Raw genomic sequence first — 20,419 nt, 5'->3', positions numbered from 1 at the left:
AGCAGCCAGACAGAGAGTGGACACGTGGCCAAGAGTCAATGACCTGAGCAACACGTGGCAGGCGCTGCCACATCTCGTACTCAGGCCAAGTCCTTACGTAGAAGTGGCAGAGCTGACGACATACCTCTTCCTCTTCCCAAGACAGGACTTCAGGCGCTAGTACCTTTGACTGAGAGTCCTCTCCTTGAAAGGGCTCATCTCTTCTAAGAAACCTTCTCACATGTCTGCAGGTATAACTGATCCTATCTCCCTCTGTTCCTGTTATACTGCTTCCATTAGAGCACTTGTCACAGCCGACAAGCGCTACACACAGAGGACTGTGAGTTCCCATGAGGCAAAGACTGCGTCTTTTCCACCTTGTACTCAGAAGGAGTCTGCCTTGCTCAAGTGTTCAATGAGTTACAGTAACGTAATTTAATATAATCTTCTGTAAACTGATAAAACATGAGGCCAAGAAGCAGCACTGTTCTCATGAAAATAGTGTTTCTCAGTGGGCCACTTCCATTATTCATGGTCTGATTCTTTATCATCTGGGACCCACCCATTCACTGTGGGATGTTTAGGCTCCCTGGCCCGTAGGCATTAAGTGTCCGTCTCTAAAACAACTGAAAATGCCCCCCCAGCACACATTTCTAAATATCTCCTGTTGGGAACCAAAAGAAAAGTCTCTTAAAGCAACAACTTCCTGGTCACTGTGTCATAAAATGCCGTGTGTGTGTCTCAAAACTCAAGTTGTTAGTACGTAAACAAATCTGGAAGGAGACAGACACCAAACCACGATGGATGGTTACCTTGGAGATTTGTGATTACAGGACCATTCATTGTCTAAGGAATATATTTCTGAAGATTTTGAGTTTGTATAATGAGTTATATACATTTGATAATAACATAAAAACAAGGGGTTTAAAAGATAGAAAAAACTGTCAAATAAGGCATGAGAAAGCAACCAAAAAATTTGGTTACAGTAATTTAACAAAAAATTTTGCAGTCAGATTGCTTTGAAAGTATCTTTTAAGTTCATGTTCCACACCAAAGAAACCGAAACTGATGGAAATCATAGATTATGGGTGTGGTTTAACTCCCAAAGCAGAATTGTTTTCAAGAAAAAGGTTTAGCCCTACATCAAAAGATTAGCAAATGTTTTTATATTTTCGGGTTTTCAAATGTTTACGCTGTGAATACGCTGTTTTATCATTAATCCACCTGCCACTAACTAGAGATGCTGTCACCTAAAGGGAGTGAAAAGTCACTGCAGAATAGTAAGTACTGCATTCCAATCTTCACGTCAGAGAGAGAGAGTCACACATGCATGTGTGTACTTACATACGAAGTGACTGCCTCTGGTGCAAGACACTAGAACCTCTTACACTTCTAGGGAGGATGACTGGGGGACTGTCCCAAGCGTGGGAGAGAGACTTTACTGGACGAATTTCTTTTAGTACTCCTGAATTTCTTCCCATCTGTTTATCCACTTTCTCAAAGAATAGAGATCAGGCACTGTTTCAAGTAGCTATAAAGAGACACAGCAAATGATGTTTCATGTCTGATCTATGGTCCTCCAACCTGAAGGGATCATTATCTGGGTTTCTATTTTGGCATAAAAATAACACAACATCCTAGCTAGATTAATATGCGGTACTATTTCTATATTTTGAATCTGTTGTGAGATTGGGTGTAAGTCAAATAGTCATAGAAATAGTGAAGAAAGGCCCATGAAATACTCAACGCTGCCATGATTCTGTTCTTCCGGGGCAAAGAAAATGGTAGTCTCTAGAGGAAAACTTAAGAAAAGCACTTGTTTGCTTCAAGAGTCACCTGGATAATCAGAAAGGATTATATGGAATACAGTGGGAACCTGTGAATCAAAACTGCTAGCATAAACAAGATTCTATTATAAAACATCTTTTATTGTATCCTATCTGGCACAATGCTCTGCCTCGCTCTGTCTGCAGCCACATGAACTCCCAATGGATCCACTGGGCCACTGTCCCCACCTATCCCTACCTGATGTCCTACTCCTTCTTCAGATCTCACTCGGCTCCTTACACGTGATCACAGCATCACATGCCTTTTCCTCACAACCCTAATCTCACTTGTACCTGGACATCGACAACGTGACTGTATGCTCCACGCAGGGTGACTATTTCATATTATATTGGCTCAGATTAATCTCCAGTGCTCAACACACAGGAGGCACTCACTAAATATTCATGGACTAGAGGGAAAATAGAAATACTTTAAATAGAACATCACTCAGCAAATATTTATTGAACATATTCTGTGCTATGTGCCAAGGACATGGTAATGAACAAGATATAAAGGTAGACTATGCACGTATTATACTTGTAATTATTTGTGTGTATGCACATATTATATTTGTAATTATATATGCATATCTGTAATTATATATATATGTATAATAAGACACTTGATCATGGTATAGGAATAAGTGATGGGTATGTGAAAGAATGAATTGACTTATAAAAAAGGCCTAGAACTAGGATCACAAAGAAAAATGGATGTCCATATTTGGCACCATTTTTGACTACTGTTAATAGGCTATGCTTAAAGATAAATTTTCAGTCATTTGTGTTAACAAGCAGCAGTTCAATGAATTGCTGACTATAGTTTTGTTTGGGGCATCCTGGAGGCCCACAGAATGGATCCTCAACACATATGCACAAGCAGATAACAAGGTCCCCGAGTACCCACAGGTCTATCTCACCGGAAGAGTAAGAGCATATAAACCACAAAGCTCAGAGTCAGTGGCACTCCCACACCAGGCACAGCACAGCCAAAGGGATCACATCACCAAAAGAGACCCTGGAAGCCATCAAGCTTCTATCACCAAGCAGGTGGAGCCAGCCACTGCCCCGAACAGAGTGTAAGAACCACACTGTATGTCAGAAGAGTAAATGGGGTAAAAAGAATATTCATTTAGCTCTGCATGCTTTCTGCGGCTACTAATACTTCCTTCTACTTTTTTCTAGTAGAAAAATAAAAGGTAAAAGTGAAGTCTCAGTTTCTGCTGGTCTAAGTAATTTTTTATTTTACTGCCTTCAAATCTTTCCTCTCCAAATGACTGATAAGCTAGGAGTATAATTATGGTAACCATCAGCCGGGTCACTGAGCTGGTTCCTGGCCATATTTACTCCTCTCCATTGTTCTTTTAGTTTATCAATCTACTTTTTATTAGCTGTGTATATCTCTAGGTAGAAAAATAAGGATGTTTAAAACAAAACAGAACCTTGATTAATGGAACCCAATCACTTGAAAGATACAATATGCTGTTTTGTTCTCACTGTTTCCATTTGGGTAAAAGTCATATGACCAACACACATACACATACACACACCCACACACACCATGATTTTGTTTAAAAGTTTTCCATGAGATGGCCTGAGGCATACATAAAATACAAATTCTATCATTTCCAGACAAGAATCATTGACAACTGTCACAACTATTACTTTGAAAAAGGCCACAAGAGTCTTAGTTGACCCTAAGCTAAATTTAAGAGAACTATACAAGTTTATCAAAATTCAGGCTAAAGGAATATCATGACCAAACCAAAAGGACATAATAATCCTACCGTTCTTGACTTTGGCCAGACCACAGCAGGAAGTGGGTACAGTTAGGAGATCACTGGGGGGGGGGGGGGACAAGGAGTCAGAATGAGGGGGAATTAAAAAGAGGAGAGTCTAGGATGAGATGTTCTGGAGAAAACCCCTGAGGGAACTGGAGAAGCAAAGTTGCAGGAGGGACATTCAAGTACATGAAGGGCTTTTCTGCTGAAGAGGGTCTGCGTTAGCCTGAAGCTAACCTGCGAGCAGTCAGCACAGCAGATACTGTGGTTTTAGCTGCTGACAGAAACCAGGGCAACGCAGCAGTCTCTCTCTTCAGCTGGACGTGACCCTGGGAAGGTGTGGACCACCTGGGACCTCCTACCAACAGGACGCAGAGCTAGTGCGTGGAGAAACCAGGCTCTGACCACATCGTCTGCGACCTGGTTAAAGCCACACCTCAGGCCATGCACTGGGCTCTTCAGCCAAACAACACACTCCCTGTTTTGCTAAAGTCACTTCAGTTGAGGTTTTCTGCCACCTCAGGGGAAAGAGTCCCAAGCGACACAAGATCCTAGCTACCTTGTGAGGTAGCAAGTTCCACATCCCTGGCAGGGGCCAAACACCTGCTAAGGATGAGGGGAAGGGAACCTAAGCTGGCATGGAGCTAGGCTTATCCAGTTCCTGTAACAAGCACCACCGACTGGGTGGCTTAAGCCACACTCTTTATTTTCTTATTCTGGAGGCTGTAAGTCTGAGATCAAGGTGTTGGCAGGATTAGTTCCTCCTGAGGCCCCTCTCTTTGGCTTGTAGATGGCCACCTTCTCCCTACGTCTTCACGTGGGCTTTCTTCTGTGCGTGTCTGTGTCCCAAACGCCTCTTCTCACAAGGACATCAGTCACATTGGATTAGGGTGTACCTAATGGCCTCTTTTTTTCTTTTTCTTTTTTTTTTTTTTTTTTTTTAACTCAAGAACCACTTACTCCATGGACCAGAAATAGAGTGTGTGATACCACTGGCAGCTTCTCTGGCCTCTAAAGTCAGAGGGGGGCTGCCTTAGAGGAGGTTTGTTAGCATTTTATACAAACCAATCTGACAATACTTACTCAATTACATTATCTAGGGATTGCTATTTACTTTCCTAGTGTTTGGTGTAAAATGAAAGGCTTTGGCAAACAGTGCTAATCAGTACATTTTCACAATGGCCGCAGGGCGGGGCATTAGCTACAGTGTGGCTGAAGTGGTGGGATCCAGGTTCAGGCTCACAGGAAGGGGACTCTTCTCAGGAATGGTCGTAACAGCCTTGGTTATACTACAGGAGTCTTGAAAAGATCAAGTAAGTACATAAAGGAGAACTGCAAAACACTGTTCAAATGTGTAAAGTACTATTCAACACAACGCAAATATTTCACCAAGAGCAGCCATATCTGTGAGAAATCCTGTCTGAGTCAGCCCATGGAGAAATGTCTAAGGTTTAGGGCTCTAACTTCCATTCAAGTCAACCGGCTTTGGAGAAAGAAAGTTCTCTATACAGACCCCAGCAATGGCTATCATAAATCACATCCCCTATCACTGGCTAGACAGTCTGTTGTCTGAATGAGTTGGCATGAATGGCTTTGTGTATATTTCTGACTTATCAGCAAAAACCATTCAAAGTCTGAATGCTTGGTGGAGTGGGCAGGGAGGGGTGAGATCTGATGTGTGGTTTTCCACAAACTGAAACCAACTAAAGTAGAAAGTTAGATCATTAGAGTTAGAACTAAGCAAAGCCACATCAAGTCCAACCCTCTTATTTTACAGAGACAAGGAAATAGCAGTCTGGAGAGGTAGAATGGGGCCACAAAGTTGGTGGGCCAGTGGAAGGTCCAGGTCCCTGCCCTGTGGATCTTTTGGTAGGTGATAACAGTGTGCTATGTTCCTACTCCAAGGTTCCCCCAAGAGGTCAAACCTGGACGCAGGCTGGAAGAAACGCCTCTTGATTAGACCAGTGGAGACAGGGACTGGCTGTGTTAGTGTAGTTAATGCTTCTGGCAGCAGCTGTGCACTTGGATTAAGGAAGCTGGGTGTCTGTTTGAGTTGACTTTAGAAGACGGTTCACATTTTAAACTTTGATGACTCATTAGTAGGACTGGGGTAAGAAGAAAGCAGAAAAGCAAATGCCACTCAACAGCTGACCAATATCCTGGATCACAAAAGAAAAATTTACCAAGAAACAAAATTTTGTGTTATGAGACTGAAATGGGCCAAAGGACCATTTCTGTTGAGGTAGCCCCGGAAACAGGTTGCAATGCTGAGGCAGGACACAGGGTGAGCCAGGATTTCTGCCTCTACCTGTGGGCTGTACAAGGGCTGCATCAAGCAAGCAGACTTCAAAATCAAATAATCAGAAGTTGACTATAAGGAGCAGAAACAAGGGAGGGGCACACACCCTCCAGCTCCGCCTCCCACCCCACACACAGCTTCACAGGACCGCAAGAGGGAACAGAGTCAGGGCTGTCCAGGAGACTCCACCTAGGGAAGATCTAACCACAGGCACAGGACCTGTCCATCAAGACTGCAGGTCTCCAGACGAGCCTGGAAAGTCTCCGAGATGGGCTCGCCCCACCAACAGGGCTGAAAGGAGCCCTGGTCTTCTCGGTTCCTTGATCCCTGAGGTAGTGCAAAGAACCCACTGTGAAGAGTCGTACCAACTCTAGCAATCCTGGCTTTTAGGTCATCTCTCTCTTTCTCTTCTTAAACTTTCAGATTTAATTCCATGTGATCCCAACTCATAATGCTAAACAACTTCCCTGAAGTAATAATTAACTTGCAGATGTCTCAAGACATGAAAAAACAGTACAAATACAATTATCATAAACTCCTGCCCCAAACTTGTCAACTAATAAATTTTTAGGACTAGAAACTTTTCTCTACCCTTTTTTAAAACAGGGAACTTAACTGAATAGTAGATTTTGTTCATACCACTCTTGTCCCCTCTTTTTGTGACACTGAGGAAGAAAGAGCATCAACTTCAGTGGTCTTGAGACCTCTGCTCTCCATAGACTCCTCCCCATGCCCATCCCTCCACACTAACACTTCCATAATATTCTCCAATTCTTCAGTATTTTCCCCACTTAGTATCTAATTTATTCCTGCCAATAATCTTCTGAAAGAGGAAGGGCAAGAGGTATCATTATTTCTGTTTTACAGCTGAAGAAATCAAGGCCCTGAAAGGTTAACCAAGCTGCCAGGGTCATGTAGCTAAACAAACTGCAGAACAAAGACTCAACTCTAGTCTTCGGCCATCACATACCAGCCCTTTCCATAGTCAGCACAGCCTCCTCCACCACGAGCATAAGAATTGAAGGAAACTGATGGAAATTTAAACGGTGCCCTTTTTCACACATAAAAGCATGAAGGACCACTCTACCTTAAAAATCTGGTTTCACAAAGATCTGCTATAGTATTCTACCTGTATTTGAAACAAATTGTTAGATTTCTAACAAAAATCTCATTAACAGAACTAAGGGTAAACTAATTAATAGTATTAATTAAGAGTAATGAAAGAATAATAGTAATTAATAATAACTTGATTTAGAGTAATGAAATAGTAATGATACTGGTCTTCATCCACTTCATGTACGTTGATGAATACCAACATTTCTGTCTGATAAATTGAAAAGAGCATGGGAATTATAAGCCAGAGACCTCAGGCTGAGTCCCTACCCCATCACTCAGAAGGGTGGACCTTAGGCAAATCATAGCAAATCTGTTCCTTCCTTGGCTTTCATGGTAGGTCTGCTCAACCAACCAATACACATGCTACCAGGAATTCCTACACAAAGAGAAAAATAAGTTTGCTACTGCTGGACTCACTCCAACTGTCATCCCAATGTTAGGTCACAGGTCCCTCCTACTCTAGCATCCACTGACTCTTAGAATCTTTGGGAATCCCAGCCATCTATCCCCACCGGAGGCTCTCCTTGCTCTGTTGAGGCATGTCTTAGTCTGCTCAGACTGCCACAGACTGGGAAAAACAGAAATTTATTTTCCCACAGTTCTGGAGACTGGAAGTCTGAGATCAGGGTGCCAGCACTGTCAGTTTCTGGTGAGGACCCTCTTCCTAGCTTGCAGACAGCCACCTTCTCACTCTGTCTTCATACGGCTCAGAGAAAGAGCTAGAGAAGGCTCTGCAATGTCCCTTCTAATAAGGGCACTAATCCCATCATGAGGGCCCCACCCTCATGATCGCATCTAACCTTAATTATCTCCCAAAGGTTCCAACTCCAGATACTATTACCTTGAGGGATTAGGGCTTCAACTTAGGAATTTAATGCGAGGGCGGTGGGGGGAGGAACAATTCAGTCCGTAGCAACACACTTCTCTACCCTTAACACCTACACTTTCTAACACAATTAGGAACTGACCCTGAGGCTCCATGAACCCTGACTGCAGATTCTCAAGTGCTCCACCCCAGGCTCCCAGGGAGTCCCCATGGTCTTTCCACCAATGGAGGACATCAAGCTCTCATTAAACCACCGTAAAATGAATATAAAAAAAAAACTTCTGCAAGGTAGTTATAACAATAAAAGTATTTATGAAAACCGTACAAATTGTAAAGCCTGCAATAATATTATTTCCTTTATTTCTAGTGATAATTTAGGTATTAGAAATGCAAACAATGATTTTCTGATTTAGCCTAATTAGGAAACTGAGTATAAAATCATTCCCTACAAAAGATACAAGAATCTTCTTTGTGGAATAACGTATATTCCAGCTATTAGGTAATACAATAAGAAACAGTCCTACACTCAGGGATTTGTGTTAAAAAAATAATAATTGATTTGTTTGCTGGTCTAGTCTTGGTTTGTTTTCTTTCTCAGTTTACACTGCTTTACTTAACAGATAGGCACTGGGCACAGAAAATCACACCTAAGCCATTAGGATACTTTGGGCATCATATTCCCTCCAGTGCTGTGTTTCTTCGGTCCCACAGAAATTCAGGGGTCACCACTCCTATGCATGAATGGAGGCTTACTCTAGGATGAACACCTTGAGTTATGAGTGAATAACATGAAGAGAATATTAAAGATATATCCATCAAGAATTCATGTTCTGACAACCTATGGACTCAGAGAAAATATTTGCAAATGATATGACTGACAAGGGCTTAATTTCCAGAATATACAAACAGCTCATACAACTCAGTAACAACAACAAAAAAAGAAACAAACAATCCAATCCAAAAATGGACAGAAAACCTAAACAGGCATTTCTCTAATGAAGACATAAAGAATGCCAACAGGCATATGGAAAAATGCTCAATATTGCTAATTATCAGAGCAATGCAAATCAAAACTACAATGAGGTATCACATCACACTGGTCAGAATGGCCATCATTAAAAAGTCCACAAATGATAAATGCTGGAGAGGGTGTGGAGAAAAGAAAACACTCCTACACTGTTGGTGGGAATGAAATTCGATGCAGTCACTATGGAAAACAGTATGGAGATTCCTTAAAAAAGCTAAAAAACAGACTTACTATATGATCCAGCAATCCCACTCCTGGGCATATATCCAGAGAAAACTCTTAACTCAAAAAGATACATGCACCTCAATGTTCACAGCAGCACAATTTACAATAGCCAGGACATGGAAGCAACCTGAATGTCCATCAGCAGATAAATGGATAAAGAAGTTGTGGTAATATATACACAATGGAATACTACTCAGCCATAATAAATATTAAATAACACCATTTGCAGCAACATGGATGGGCCTAGAGATTATCATATTAAGTGAAATAAGTTAGAAAGAGAAAAATAAATACCATATGATATCACTTATATGTGAAATCTAAAAAAAAAAAAATGACACAAATGAACTTATTTACAAAATAGAAATAGGCTCACATACATAGAAAACAAACTTATGGTTACCAAAGGGGAAAGGTAGGGGGAGGGAAAAATTAAGAGTTTGGGATTTGCAAACACAAACTACTATATATAAAATAAATAACATGGACCTACTGTATAGCACAGGGAACTATATTCAATATCTTATAATAACCTAAAATGAAAACTAATATGAAACCATACATAAAAATGTGTAAGTGAATCACCATGCTGTACACCAGAAATTAACACAACATTGTAAACCAAGGAGGGAGGGAGGGAGGGAGGGAAGGAGGGAAGAAAGGAAGGAAGGCAGGCAGGGAGGCAGGCAGGCAGACTTCATTTTCTGACTTTAGGATATAATTTTCACCCTCATCTTAGAAGCACTGAACTTGTTGCTTCCCTACAGTCCTCTCCTATGGCACTGCTTCCAGAGTAACCCTGAATGTAATATGTTTCTTGTTTGAGGTAGATGATTTCCCAAAATAGGTTTACTAGCTGAAGGGAAAGGAGGAGAGTGGAGGAGGAAGATGGTTGCAGAAACCTCAAACCATGGGATGGAGCTAGCTGTTCTACCCATGTGCCAATGTTTCCCAAAGACATCTCTAGTCTCATCCATTCTTCCAAGATCTAGACTTACAAATGCAACTTCCCAATGGGCAACTCCATCATCTCACAGGATTTCCACAAGTCCCATATTCCAGAACTGATACCCCTTCCTTGGGTCCCCTCGCTTCTGGTATCCAGTTCATAAAATAACTCTTCTTTCTCACTCCACCTACACTAGGTCCTGCCCAAGAGAACTCTCAATTTTATTTGCTTTAATCTGTCCCAACTCCCAATGTCTCGGGTGCCTAAGTTAACATTTCTGTAGCACCTAACATTTTCTTTTTTGTTTTATGGTCATCTACCCTCGACCAGAAAGTGAACCCCATGAAAGAGGGACCTTTTCTGTCTTGTTCAGCACTGTATCCTTAGAATAGAACCTGGTCATTTAACAGAGGTTTCTTTAAAGAAATACTGAATGAATCCAATACTCAATTGTGAATTAACTCTTTCTATATGATACATAGTCATCATTGGCAACAGTCTTTGCCACTTACATTTGGTATGAGTTGATTTAATCACATTACTCTCTTCCTAACACTGCTTGAGGATTGCTAATCTGGAGGAATGACAGAGAGTTTCACTGGGGGCAAAAGGAATAATTTGAGAAAATGGGGCATTTTAGAGGAATGGAGATCTTACCTGGAAGATACAGGAGGGTGCTTGCAATAGGTGCAAAAGTTGTACCAGACACTGATCACTCGCAGCTGAAAAGTGTAAGACTAGGTAAGAGGTGAGACTGGGTTGCATGAAAGGACAAAATACTCGCAAATCTAAGCCTGTAGCTATGAATCTATAAGGTAGCTGAGAACACAGAGCTTTGGAGTCTGAATGGCTTGGGTCTGAATTCTACCTCTACTATTTACTAGCTGTGTCACAAGGTGTCACTCTACCTCTCTGAACTTCTCCTCTCTAAAACGGACATACCAACGCCTAACTCACAAGGCTCTTAGAAGGATGCAACGAGGTTTTGAAGGTAAAGCATTCAGCACAGTGCCTTGGTGAGCACTGTCATGTAATAAACGCTGAAACAGCAGGAGAGCAATCATTATTATTTTTACAATATTGCCCTGTAATTATATTTTCTGTTAAAGTTGGAGGTTTTTAAACTTCAATTTTTTATTTTTTTACTTATTCTCTAGAGTCTATAGCTATTCGGAAACTCTGAAGTTGCTAAAAACAAAAAGCCCTCCATCTGGGATTGGTGGAAGGAACTAAATCAACAAAGGTTGTGCATGAATCACCAGCTATGACTCAAGAAAAAAAGAACAACTCAAGTTCTCTGAAACTCAAAGAATGAAATAAAATAGGGACCTTTCTAAAGTAGGGCAGGATCAATAACAACAAATGCTCCATCCATGCAAGTGTTTTTAAGAAACATAAAAGCAGAAATCTATCCATGTCACCTCTTGCTCAAACTCACCGAAGGCTTCCCACCATGTCTCAGTGTGAGCCTGCAGGCCTTGCAGGGCCCTGCCCACCTCGCTGACCTCTGTCATCCTTCAGTCTCTCCTCGGGCCATGCGCACTGTGGTTTCCTCACCTTCACTTGGTGCCTTCTACTCAGATGTCACTCTGCTCAGATGTCTCTTCCTCGGAGAAAGCCTCTCAGCCTACTCAAGCTGACACTGCCCCCTCTCCTCAGTCACACTGGGAACACTTATCCTGCATTATTTTGGCCACATATCACTCATCATCATCAGAAATGAAATAATCTGTTTACTGTTTACTCCAACAGAAGGTTAGTCCCATGAGGACTGGCCTTTGTCTATCTTGTTACACACTCCGTGTACCCCCAGGACCTAGAAAGCGCCTGTCACCTAGTGTATGCTAAATACTTGTTGAAGGAGTGAACTAATAATAACAGAAATAATACCACCTACTTTTTACAGCTGAGCACTTACTATGGCCTATGAATTATCTCATTAATCTTAACAGTGCTATGAAGTTCAATACAATTATTACCACGTTTTACAAATGGGGACCTGAAACTTAATAAAGCTACTCTGCTTACTTACCCAAGGTCAGACATAGAGTAAGTGTGGGATTTGAACCTAGGTCAGATGCACACACGTGTGCGCACACACACACACGTGTGCGCTCTTTACAGGTGAACTGGCAAAAAGAAGAATACAGGAAATAGGATAGCTACCAGACTACCCAACACTCCTCCCAGGGCTTGGGAAGATGACTGGAGTCAAAGCTGGACCAGTTTGTTCCTTCTGTTTTTCATTCTCCTAAGTGTTCGTGAAATACCACGGCCAACCCTCCATGACTGAGGATCCCTCACTGTGCTCAGTAGTCGACCACAACACACAGTAAGTAGCACGGTCCAAGGCTATGGTCCCCAGACAAATGTAACCTAACGTTGACTCTTTCTGATAATGTCTGAGCTTCCATCCTCTCGTTAGATACAATGACGGTCTACCAAATATTTCCAAGGATAAGTAGAAATACAACTAGCCAGATTGCTTAGGTTTTTGACTTGCACAATAAAGGCAGTAAATTGACCCTGTATGACTCAAGATAATCAAACAGCTGGTACAGACACTCATACTTTGACTCATGGTCAGCAATAAACTTTATGATCTTTAAGATACCATTTTTTGGTACCTTGATTTCTTTTTATATATAAAGAAATATAATCACTACCCAAATCTGGGGTGTTGGATACATTTTGATATTAATTCCTAATGAGATACTACAGATTTGCACCTGATTTCATTTTAAAGAGAAAGAAATAAGACCTGAGGCCATGATAATTGTGTAGACTGTTAATCATTTAAATTCATGCTACTTAGGATAAAATTATATGGGCAAAATACATATTAGTGGCACAAAATCTCAATGTTTACTTGATATATTTGGATACAATACATCTCTCTAAAATATATACAGGTACAAACTACTATATATATATGTAATAGGTAAACAATAAGGTCTGACTATATAGCACAGGAAACTACACTCAATATCCTGTAATAGACCATACTGGAAAAAAATATGAAAAAGAATATATATATATAACTGAATCATTTTGAATCAGAAACTAACAACACTGTAAACCAATTCTAATTTAATTAAAAACATATACAGCTACACACACATATATCAGGTTATTTTACAGGAGGATAATTATATTGATCCACTACAACTAGAATCAAGCTTTAAGCTATTTTCCAATACAAAATATCAAAAAAGGTAGAAGATATATACATGTAGCACCAAGAATGGAAAATTGTGAATATTTTGCTATTATTTCTGAAAAGAAATAAAATGTTACAGATAAAGTGGCAGTTTTCCTTGTCCTCTTTGTTCCCCCCTACCCAGTCCCCTTTTTTTAATGTCCTGTCCAGAAAGCTAGGGCTAATATGAACTCAGAATGCATTTTTCCTCTCTAAATTAAAATTTTTCTATATAACTAGGTATATCCATAAAAATATGCATAACTTTTGAAATGCATTGTTAAGATTTGCATAATTGTACCAAACTGTGTATCATTCTGAAATTTTCTTTTTTCCTCCATTCAACATATTTTTGAGAGCTTTTCATGTTGACAGATCAATCTAGTCCATTCCTTTTAACTTCTGCATAATATTCCATCTTATGACTATACCATATTGAACGTATCCACTTCCCAATTGATGGATATTTAGACTAATTCTCTTTCTCACTGTTAAAAAGCTTCTAGAAGCAAGTAAGCATCTTTGTATGTGTCTTTCTGCATGTGTGTAAAAGTTTCTCCAGGCAGGTATATACCTTAAATTGAAATTTTCAAGCCATAGGAAATGTCCAACCTGCGCATTACCATAGACTCCTGAACTGGTCTCCACAGTGGTTATTTAGGTCATGAATTTGCAGGAGCTGCCTTTACTCTCGTCTGGTGCACACCTCAATGACCACCACCACCTCGGCCCATGAGAAGCTACCACAAAAGCTACAGCTCATACAAAGTTAGTCCTGCTCTCTTTAGTTCAGTGAGCGCCTCAGTCAATGCAGCCACTGAAGGTGGAAGAGAAAACAAACCAAATATGATACCAATAAACAAAAGCCCCAGATTCACTTACACTACCTTATAACAATGGCCTTTTGTTTTGAACTATGAATAGCTCAATAATAAGTAATGCTGCTATTAACAAGTCAGACTAGTAGCTATGATACAATATGGCAATATATTTCTCAGCAAAGATGTTCTTTTCAGGGGGCTATAAAAACCCAGTTACTCCCTTTCAGCTCTTGATCATAAATTCTTCTACTTTTGAAACTCTACAGCTTACAGTTTAATAAGAATCTATACTTGAAATAGCTCTAAGAGACTTTTCCTATAAAAATGAATATCAATATCTTTGAAGGTAAACTGGGAAAGGAATAGAAAACATAGAAATCTATCTACATATAAACAATAATAGCTATGATTACAATAATTCTGTATGCCAGCTATTACAGAGATAGTAGCTTATGATCACCAAGACCTAAAAAATAGCATGAAGGAGAATATAAACAATCTACAATAAATTAGGAGGAGAAAATCTCAGTTTGACCAAAATGGTTTTGAGTGTGAATTATTTATTTTGAAAACCACAAACATCTTAACTTTGCAGCCTTAACGATCTGTACACTTCTACATTATACTAAGTCACAGTATTTTTATCAGTTCCAATGAGTCTTGTAGTTGTGAGCAACATAATAATCAAAAGATTGACAAAGTAATAATTTAAAAAATCAACTGAACTCCTAATATATGCCAGTCATTGTTCTAAGCAACTGCCTCATTTAGTCTTCATGAAAAATAAGTAAATAAAGAGGTCGGTACTAATGATATGCCTTTTTACAGATGACAAAACAGAGACACAAAACGTTATGTAACCTGTTCAAGGCCACATGATTCCAAGTGACAGAGCCAAGCTCTGAACCCAGCAACGTGACTCCCAGCCTGTGCTTGTAACCAGTATGTAACACTGCCTTTCGTGAATAAGGACAGGAAGAAATCTTACCCTGGAGACAGCAGCTATTTCCCTTCTCTATTTGCTGACTTTCTATCTCTGTTTCTTCTAGTCCCTCTCTCTTTATGTTTCCCTCTGCCTTGCTTATGTCTCAGGTAAGGAGTGATAAACACTCCTAAAGGGTGCCTGGCATTGGAAGGGTGCTCAGAAAGTCATCTGCTCCCAAGGCAAGATGTGGAAACAGGTTACAGTAAAGATCATAAACACAATTCCCCATAGCACAAAATATTCTTAAGCATGAAGATACTTCCTTTAAGCAATAAAGCATACATCAACATTCCAGCAAGATCAGAAATTCAGAATAAAATATTGGTGACAACCATAATTGATGTTCCTCAGCCCATTTCTCTTCTTCCACCACAAGATTTCCTTGTTGATCTTATGTTCCTGGTTTTAACTGTACCTTCAGGCTTATGGCAGTCAGACGTTCCCATCTAGATGTTCCACGTTTAAGCTGAACAAACCCAGAGTTGGATGCAGACTGCCTTCCCACCCTCCCCCAATTCTGTATGTCCTTCCTGAATTTCCTCCTGGATGTAGTGGAACCACTGTACCCAAGCTGAGACACGGTGGTCTCTATATCACTGCCCACATCAAACCATTCTGCCAGCTTCACCGCCCAAATACACTCCTTCCCTCAATTTCTGCTGCTACTGCTGCGTCCAGGCCTGGATCACCTCTCACTTGGACTATTTTGAGAAACTTCTCAGTGGGCTCCCTGCTTCAGAGTTATCCACCATAATGCAAATATGTGAAAATCTGCAGCCCTCCCCTGCTCTGAGCCTTGCTGTAATTCCCTACTGCACTCAGGATAAAAGCTCATATTCCTCATCCCAGCACCCATCTGGCCTCCAATCTCCCTTGTCTTTTCCAGCCCCCGTCCTTTTAGTGCTCACCTCTGCATCCTATTAATCTGGGGTTCTCTAGGCCTAAATAAACTACTGGTTCACAAAACTTGAAAAATATGCAGGATTTTGATTTTTAAACAACAGAGTAATACTCCTCTAGATCACATATAAGCTATAATTTCAAATTTACTATGAAAAATAAGTCTTAACATTTTTTTCTATTGCAGTAAAAGTCATTTTTTTAAAAATAAGTAATAATGCTCCATTAAGAAATGAGAAGGGGAAAAAGTTGTTTAAGGCCCACCATCTTTTTTTTTTTTTTTTTAATCAAGAACTGAGTTATTCTATTTCCATTGTGGCAACTGGCACCAGAGGTCTAAGCAGTTAAGGACTGCATACACATCAGGATGTAATCAGGGATATAAGCACCAGCCTTAGATCAGGGGCCTGGTTAGGCAGGTGATGGAAGAGCTGAGAAGCCAGAGCACGGTAAGCAAGCCACAGACAGCCTCCACGAGGTCTAATCAGAAGGATGAAGCGGGAGGGCCATGAGCTCAAGGGCACCCACAGCAGGCAGAGCCGTAGGTAAGAAGCATCATCAGAGATGCTGCCTGACAGGGCACAGAGACTCCTGAGTCGAGGAGGCAGGGCTGAGAGTCTGGGAGCAGGATCGAGAACCCGGGGAGAGAACTATATAGAGAGAGCTGCAGAGCTCTGCAGAGGGCTCCCCTCCAGACTCCAACTGAGTACTGACCAACACCTGAGGAAACTACCCAAGGCCAGGGCAAGAACCACCCGAAAGGATCAGAGGGAACAATCTCCAAAGCTCACACAAGATGCTGTGAGAGCTAGGGTTTTCCCCCCTCCCTCCCTCCCTCTCATCTTCCACCTGGGCCTCTCACCAGCCTGGCGGTTACCAACCTTGGCTGGAATGACTGGGCACACTCCCAGAGAGCCTGACGTGACTGTAATTGGTCTAAGTGCAGCCTGAGCCTTAGGAGTTTTAAAAGCCCTCCCTGTGAGTCTAGTGGGTGAACCACTGCAGGAGCTGAACCCAGGCAGAAGCCAGGAGACTGGGAAAAGCAGCCGGAGGAAATCAGAGTCCTGCCATGCAAGGTGAGGAGGGGACCAGCAAATATGGCACCAAGGGGTAGGTAGAAACAGGGGAGGGGATAAACACCATCTTCTCTAAATCCTTCAGTGGGCAGCTCAAATTCGGCTTCCCTGATCACCCCAGCTGCAGTTTCCTCACTCTTATAATGCTGTTGCTATTCCTCCAACGACAAAACATTTACCCTGTACTACCTCCCCTGGGTCCTCAGCAGGTAGCCCAAGCATCTTGCTACCTGTTCTGGGACTTCCTGCAGTGCCCACCAGGAAAACCTGTGTGTTCCTCCTCTTCCTGTCTGCATCATGTATTTTCCTTCTTTCCCTAATGGACTGGCAAGCTCATTTGGATACCTAGCTGCTCAATTACTACTAGTAATTAATAGCTAATGATGGTTACTATATTACCCCTTCCAGATAATATTTGCATGACAAAACTGACCTCGAGTGTAAGAATTTCAGGGCAAAGTCAGAGTTGCTTGGGTAGATTTTTGTGTGTCCCTTAATCTATAAATAAATTTGAATCGAATAACATAGGTGATGGCCTAATACTGAATAGTTCTGTTTTACAAATTTACAAATGATTAATTTCAATATATTTTGATCACAACCCTACTCATGGCTGTTGAAACATTCAGCAAGGTGAATACAGCCTTAAGATGCATTTATATCTCTAGCTAAAGAAATCTAGTTATCATCATTACATAAATTAGCCTAGAAATATACTTGCTGTAAATTCCAAAGTCTTGTGATTTTAAATCAAAAGAAATTTACTTTTTTAAAGTAGAAACAGTAAGCATTACCCTATTTGCCTGAGAAAGCTACTTTCCAGAGGGGACAAAATCCAAGGTCAAAATCAGAAATCATTTACTCTGTGTGTGTGTGTATGTGTTTAGACCGACAGATAGGATATTCCCTGCAAAACTGGACCCAAACTGTAGAAGAGTTAAAATAGTAAGTGGTTCAAAATTGGACATGCTGTTTTAAAAGCTGTTTTCTGGTATGACTGTTTCTTCCCTATGAGTCTATATAAAGAATTTGTGAAAATCCACTTTGGACTACATTAGGATAGTTACCACTTTTGTGGTCGTGCTGACTCCTAGAAACAAACTCCCACAAGACAGTCACAGAATACTGCAAAAACATGCATGCAGACCTAAGGGCCATAGACGGATCTCTCCTTATGATCCTACAAGGAAAACATAAAGACTCTGAATGCACAGAAAGATGACTTCTCTTCAAAAAATGTGACAATGAGTGTGTATATGTCCATGAATAACTGAAAAATTGTACTGAACACTGGAATTTGACACAACATTGTAAAATGATTATAAATCAATAAAAAATGTTAAAAAAAAGAAGTAGATCCTATACATTTACAATAAACTAGATTATATTAAAACAAAGGTAATAATTATTCAAAAAAAAAAAGATGACTTCTCTTCATCAACTATTTAATGCATGATATTCTTCCAAAGAAAAGTTCAAACTGTCATCCCTGCACATTTAAACCCTCAAATCTCAACCACCACCTACCTGAGCTCCCAACATTCTCACCAAAAGAAACATACCCATTCTACCTGAACACATGGACATAATCTTACTTCAACTATCAGAATCTTTTAAAAATAGTTAAGACAATACGTTTTAATGGACAGAATAAAAACCCAAAAGAGGTAAATGACCACAAACTGATGGAATCCCAGTAGGCTCTTGGAAGCAACAATGTGATCACAAGAGCTTTCTTCTTCCATCACATCATTAAGGAAGGGGAAAAAAGATGTTCTTGTACATAAAACTAGAAAGTTAAGGTCAAGTGAGCCATTGGTTTTTAAGTAATGAGTAACCAGTAATACTTAGGAAACAAAACACAAGTAGAATTCACATAATTACCAAAATTAATAGTAAACCTGCCAGGATTTTATCATGAAAATATATACCTCAGACAAAAGGCAAATACATAAAAGAAACCACTTTTCTTGACATGTAAGAAGAATCTAACAATTTATCTGAAAATAAAACCTATATGCATTCTCTGCACTAAATCAACATTCAATTAACAGTACTCGGTGATTAAATCATGATATCTAGGAACTCCACTCACTGGACCTAACAGCATACCTTTCTGAGAATAAATGGCTATGGTTTTTAAACATACTATTTTTACATATCTGAGGTGAGATTCCACTCATACAATTAGAGGATTGTCTAATTCATCACGGTCAATCCACACAGCACAGAGAATGTAAATGTGACCCAGACAAGATTAAAGGATATTCCAAGTCCTTAATATCATAAGACTCTTTTCAGATTGGTCCCACTGAATGTGCCTCAGGGACTCTGTGGCTCTGGGAACCGTCCACACACAGTGCCTGACTTTGTTTAATGACAACAAAGGGGTCAAAGATTTGAGAAAGAGAAAGAACAGGACACAGCCTCCCAAAGCAAAACCAAACCAAACAAGGAAAAATATTCACAATTGCATGGGGAAAAGAATGGTTGAAACTTTAGAAAATATTTCTTCAGTTAGTCAAAGGGAAATTAAGGGAAAAAAGATCAACGTTTCTCAAATCTTGTGAGTATCTATTTCTCCTTTATGATTTCTCATAGAAACAGCAGGTTTAAAAATTACCACATACGCACAAACACACACGGTCACTTTCTTTTAGTCACGGCAACTTCAGATTTTAGGGACAGACCTGTCATACTTTCCTATGAGGTAAGATTGCTTGAGTGTAGCTGGATCTACGTTTCAGAGCCAACAGCAAAGCATTACTTACAAAGCAAAGACTTACAAGGAGCAAAGTACTCCTCAAACAACTTCAGACAAACATTAATGGTGAGAAACATTACACAAGAAACACCAGGTCTTTATAGGTTTTTCTGCCTATAAAGATTAGATGGGAAATTTTAGGTGGAAGATTTTTAAATGTCCCACATTTTCAAAGTAGATATAAATGCAGAGACTCATGTAATAATCAAAAAAAAATTATATAAGATTCTCTTCCATGCAATCTCATGGATTAGGAATTATGGTGGGTCACATCACAGCCTTACTAAATACAACGGACATCTTCAAACACCATGTATTTAAGGTCTATCTGTGTCAGCAAGTGGCTGAGAATAACTGAAGGCTGAAAAAACATAATCCTCTTTATCCACTTGAGCCCTTCTTCATAAATGCCTGAGATAGGTGGGCCCTTCAAGGTCTGCAGACAACACAGTTGACTGAATTGGTGCTCCTGTACTAGAAAACATTTACTGTAAGGGTCTCTTAGCACACAGAGCGGAAACAGCACATTTGTTTGTGTGAGATAATCAAAGCAGGATAATCACTTCCTTCTATTTGTTTCTATTTTAAGAAGAAAGAGCAACAGAAAACCCCATTCCACCCCAACCCTACCCCCAACACAAATGAT

The 20,419-nt window shown here is 40.3% G+C and overlaps 1 protein-coding gene and 1 long non-coding RNA gene across 3 annotated transcripts in view; one reads left to right on the top strand and one right to left on the bottom strand.

Moving 5' to 3' along the window:
- The window catches only part of MFSD6 (major facilitator superfamily domain containing 6), a 69,915-nt gene that overhangs the window by 27,180 nt on the left and 22,316 nt on the right, over positions 1 to 20,419 (bottom strand). Inside the window, exons 1-2 of one of the 2 annotated variants that reach the window (XM_074364033.1) lie at positions 11,467 to 11,538; positions 10,686 to 10,750 (exon numbers count right to left, since the gene is read on the bottom strand). The exons of the other annotated variant lie outside the window; for it this stretch is intronic. The gene's annotated coding sequence lies outside the window, so the exon portion shown is untranslated. Of the gene's footprint in view, positions 1 to 10,685; positions 10,751 to 11,466; positions 11,539 to 20,419 lie in introns of those variants that run through there. 2 annotated transcript variants of the gene reach the window in all.
- Positions 16,019 to 20,419, top strand: part of LOC123618323 (uncharacterized) — a 46,412-nt gene continuing 42,011 nt past the window's right edge. Inside the window, exon 1 of the long non-coding RNA XR_006726744.2 lies at positions 16,019 to 17,009. This is a non-coding gene — a long non-coding RNA (uncharacterized LOC123618323). The remainder of the gene's footprint in view (positions 17,010 to 20,419) is intronic.

This window comes from Camelus bactrianus, chromosome 5, assembly GCF_048773025.1.
Source record: "Camelus bactrianus isolate YW-2024 breed Bactrian camel chromosome 5, ASM4877302v1, whole genome shotgun sequence".
Taxonomy (NCBI): Eukaryota; Metazoa; Chordata; class Mammalia; order Artiodactyla; family Camelidae; genus Camelus; species Camelus bactrianus.
The sequence above is the reverse complement of the archived record's forward strand: the minus strand, read 5'-3'. Positions and strand labels throughout refer to the sequence as shown.